Source organism: Sciurus vulgaris, assembly GCF_902686455.1.
Source record: "Sciurus vulgaris genome assembly, chromosome: 7".
NCBI lineage: Eukaryota > Metazoa > Chordata > Mammalia > Rodentia > Sciuridae > Sciurus > Sciurus vulgaris.
Genome location: NC_136467.1, coordinates 8,530,141 through 8,535,125, shown reverse-complemented (window position 1 = coordinate 8,535,125; position 4,985 = coordinate 8,530,141). Strand labels below are relative to the sequence as shown.

General features: G+C 50.7%; 1 pseudogene across 1 annotated transcript; it reads left to right on the top strand.

Moving 5' to 3' along the window:
* The first annotated feature begins 497 nt into the window (after positions 1-497).
* LOC306665251 (axin interactor, dorsalization-associated protein-like) lies at positions 498-3,117 on the top strand (annotated as a pseudogene). The gene is made up of 2 exons (XR_013766692.1): positions 498-1,495; positions 1,640-3,117. The product of XR_013766692.1 is annotated as an axin interactor, dorsalization-associated protein-like (transcript).
* The last annotated feature ends 1,868 nt before the right edge of the window (positions 3,118-4,985 follow it).

Here is a 4,985-nt window from a genome sequence, read left to right as displayed (position 1 = left end):
CAGTTGGGACTCCTGCCCAGGAAGCACCATGTCCTGTGCGACTGAACCTTTAGGGCTGAGGGACATCAGAGGTCTGCTGAGACCTTGAGCTCCTCGTCCTGTGTTGCAGCTACTGACGTGGTGGGACGTGCCCCCAGGAGCCCCAAACTCCAGGCACACACTGATGAATAGTCTGCAGATGCCTCTGGGGAGCTGCTGGCTGGCTACATGGAGGCACAACCCTGGCCTCTGTCTGCTGGGCACAAATCACCCTCAGATGGGTTCTGGCTCTCCTGCCTGGGGCACCAGGGCCTGTCTCCTTGCTTCTTCCTCTTCAATCATTTGATCGGACATCTTTGTGACTGTGCCAAGCACCCCGTTGAGCCTGGAGGAAGGACATTCGCGTGGGGTAGAAAAACCCAGTTTCCCAGGCAAAGTGACAAGAGAGCCACAGGAGGTGTCGGCCCATTAGATAAAGAGACTCATAACCAAAAAGGTGGGGCGGCCGCTTCGGAGCCGCAAAGTTTGGCTGTGGCGGCAAATGGGTTTGGGCGGCTCCTCGGCGGGTGGCGGTGGTGGCCTTAGCGGTTCCTCCTGGCCCTGTTAATGTCGGGGTTAGGCCCGGGGAGGATGGCGCCCTAGAGCCCAGCCTTGCTGGGGTAGGGGCGGGAGGGGTCGGGGTGGGGACCGGCCATGTCGGAGGTGACCCGGAGTCTGCTGCAGCGCTGGGGCGCCAGTTTTAGGAGAGGCGCCGACTTCGACTCTTGGGGCCAGCTGGTGGAGGCGATAGAAGAGTATCAGATATTGGCAAGACATCTACAAAAAGAGGCCCAAGCTCAACACAATAATTCTGAATTCACAGAAGAGCAAAAGAAAACCATAGGCAAAATTGCAACATGCTTGGAATTACGAAGTGCAGCTTTACAGTCCACACAGTCCCAGGAAGAATTTAAACTGGAGGACCTGAAGAAGCTAGAACCAATCCTAAAGAATATTCTCACGTATAATAAAGAATTTCCATTTGATGTTCAGCCTGTCCCATTAAGAAGAATTTTAGCACCTGGTGAGAAGAGCATTTGGAATTTGAAGAAGATGAAGAAGAAGGTGGTGCTGGAGCAGGGTCTCCTGATTCTTTTCCTGCTAGAGTTCCTGGTACTCTATTACCAAGGTTGCCATCGGAACCCGGAATGACATTGCTCACTATCAGGATTGAGAAAATTGGTCTGAAAGATGCTGGACAGTGCATCGATCCCTATATCACAGTTAGTGTAAAGGATCTGAATGGCATAGATTTAACTCCTGTGCAAGACACGCCTGTGGCTTCAAGAAAAGAAGATACATATGTTCATTTTAATGTGGACATTGAGCTCCAGAAGCATATTGAAAAATTAACCAAAGGTGCAGCTATCTTCTTTGAATTCAAACACTACAAGCCTAAAAAAAGGTTTACCAGCACCAAGTGTTTTGCTTTCATGGAGATGGATGAGATTAAACCTGGGCCAATTGTAATAGAACTGTAAGTGATACACATATAGGACTCATACTGTGTCAATGGTTACTAGTGCGTGTTACTTCTTAGTCCCTCTTATCCAGAATGTGATATTGGAATAGATCAATCATCAAAGTACTTTAAACAATGATCTTTCTATTGTGGTTACAGATACAAGAAACCCACTGACTTTAAAAGAAAGAAATTGCAGTTATTGACCAAGAAACCACTTTATCTTCATCTACATCAAACTTTGCACAAGGAATGAATAACCTGGAACTTGTGTGAATTTTACCACTCAGTAGAAACATCATAGCTCTTTGTAGCATATTCACCCATCAGGAGGCAGGAAGTGAGCCATACCCATAGGCCAGTGAGTCCATTGCAAAGCTGTACCGAGAACCAAAGTCCAGCACCTCACTGTCCTATAAGACTCCTTTGGATACAGGTTTATTGTAGATTTTGAAACATGTTTTTACTTTTCTATAACTTGTGCAATTAATAGTGTTTTCCAATTTAACACTGTTCCTACCCTGCTTCTTGGAACAGTACTGCTGTGGTAGGTATGCTCATCTTCAAACTTAATACAGCAATAAGAATGTGCTAGAGTTTACACATTTGCTTACTTTTGCTCCAATATGCTCTTTTCGTTTGAATTAACTTCAAACTTTGAAGTGGGTAGCATAGTACCAGATACAGCTTTGAAGGGAATTGGACCAGTTATGGTCTGTCTTATAGGCTGTTCCTTACAGATGGCCAAAATTCACCCTGATCTGATAGTTCTGCTTAGAAATAGTGTGCCTTGGCCAGATCAGTATCCCAAATGGGAGTGTTCCCCAGGTTGTAGCTGTGATTTTTTTCCAGATAACCATATTGTTTTTCTGAAAGTGAGCATATTTTTAGTCATATTGATTAGTTGTTCTTCTGCGTCACATTGCTATTCTTTCCACTAATGATTCTAGGGTTAACATTGAAACCATGTCAGAATAATTGCAAATTTTTTCATGGGTTTATATGTCTTCTAAATCATGTCATCTAAAAATAAGTGGGTCAGATGCTAATGAGATACTGCAGGAATAACTGCTGTTTTTCTGGCAGATTGTGAAACCTTAAAACTTGCATACCTCATCTTTAAAGTGATGAGTATGCAAAATCTGGAAAGATATTCTATTTTTTTTAACATAGGTAGATAGGATTACCATTTATTTCCTATTTAGATCTACTGACATTCATCCCTATGAAATTTTGCAGGTCATTAGCCTATTATAATTGGATTGTTTGCATTACTTTTGACTTCATGATGAGACATAAATAAAACTTTCATAGTACACGAGGTGGATATTTGATACACAGTGCATTAAGATTTGTGAGGGGCTTTTGTGGGTTAGATGTAGCACCCACATATTTTAACATTCACTCTTTTACATGAACAATGCATGAGGGGAATTCAATGTCAATACTTGGCCTATTTTTCAACTAGTGTAAAGCCTAGAGATACCAGCCAGTGTTTGCTTTTTAAAACAAGTAACAGTTGTTGTAGTCCGTGCACTTCAAGAGATCTAGTCTTTATTTTCAGTTGTCTATTAGGTCAATTCTGTTTACTAAATGAATGTTAATAAAAACTCCATGAACCTGAAAGAATTCTCAACCAAAAAAAATAAAATAAAATAACCAAAAAGGCAAATGGGAACAACGTGTCCAAGTGCCACACAGGAGGCCTGGGACCGATGACCCAGGTCTGGACACCTGGAGCAGGCCACCCTGGCCTAGACACCAAGGGGAGCACGGGCTTTAAGTACTGGGGGAACCTGCAAGAGCTTCCGAGGTGGCGATTTGAAGAGAGAAACTACAAAATTGGAGGGGGCGAAGGGCAGAACCTGCCTCCCTGGGACGGACGGACTTACACCCTGTGCTGGGGACACCGTGCCCAGCCTCCGGAGGAGCTATGAAATGATTCTGGGTGGGAGGAAGCATGATGGGTGGGGAAGCACCAACACTGCTGGGGAAGGCCACCATGTCTGCAGGCCCACCCCGTCCTCCTTGCACAGCGTCATGAGGATGACACCTCCCAACACTGAGGTCACACAGGCCCTCTGAGGTCACACAGGCCTTCTGAGGTCACATCTCCCACAGTTGACACCCACCCTGCCCTGAGTGCTCAGGGAGGGATTCCTCCTGGCCAAGGTCACCAAGTAAAAGTCATGTCTACACTGGCTCAAGGGAAGGGACTCCTCTACACTGGGTCAGGGGCAGCGAATCTGTCCTAGCATAAGCAAGGGAATTGTCACCACTGGCTCAAGGCCCATGTGTCCCACCTATTGTGACTCCCGGCCCCTGCAGTGTCCCTATCTTCACTGCAGAGGGAGGCACAGAGGTCCAGGCCTGAGAGACTGGTGACCTCTGGGCCCCTCCCTCAGCCCCAGGTCCCACCGTTCCTTCCATGCGCCTACATTTTGATCTTGAGAACGAAAAGTTCGGGATCCAATTCGTCTCAAAGCAATTTATTAGGAATCCAGTGAGAAAAATGTGGGAAAGGAGAGAGGGGCAGGCGGGGCAAGTGTCCCAGGCAGAAGGGTCTCTGAGGTCCTCAGCAGATGGGGGCAGAGGAGAGTCAGGCGTCCCGGGCACCGTCTGGCTCAGCTCTCCAGCTCCTGGGAGGCTGGCCGTTCACGGTGTGGCCCGCTTCTCCTCCGTGGCGTCGGGGCCACTGTGGAGCTGGCCCGCGGCAGGCAGCAGCACAGTCCTCGGAGGCAGGCGCTGATCGTCCTCCTCACCCGCTTCCAGGCACTTGTGTGGCCTTGCCGTGTGGCAGTGTCCTGGGAGGAGGCTCTGCTGCTGTCCGTCCTGGACCACCCGTACAAGAGTCGGTCAGGAGGAGGTCAGAGTGCGACTGCAGGCAGCTGCCGAGGGTGGGGGCCCTGGCGGGCGGGCAGGCTGGCAGCTCTGACGCCCTGGCGGCCTGGCTCCTGGGCCTCCCGGGGCAGCAGACCCTCAGGGGGCCCGGGGAAGGTGCCCAGGGCAGGCTCACTGGCGCTCCTCTGGGGCAGCACAGGGACAGGGGACAGGTCCTCGGGTCGCAGGCGGGACCTCTGCCAGGGAGGCAGGGACCGGCCCTGGGACGCGAACCCTACCCCCTGGCCTTGCTGGTGCTTCAGCAGCAGGTAGGTGGCCATGGCCGCATCGAACTTCCTCTTGGCCAGGGACAGCCAGGGGTGGTAGGGGTCGAAGCCCAGGTCGAACAGGACAGTCAGGAGGGCGGGGTCCGGGCGCTGGGGCAGCGCCTGGCTGGGACGGTGGGGCGCACACGGCTCGCCCCGCCGCAGCCACGGGTGCTGCAGGATCTGCTGGACTGAGGGCCGCTTCTCAGGCTTGACGGTCAGGATCTGGCGGATGAGCCTCCGCGCCTGGGCGGGAACAGAGCCGGGCACGTGGAACCTGGCCTGCACGATGGCCATCAGCACGTCCTGCGCCGTGGGGGCCCTGAACGGCGGCTGCCTGTCAGCATGAAGCAGAGGAG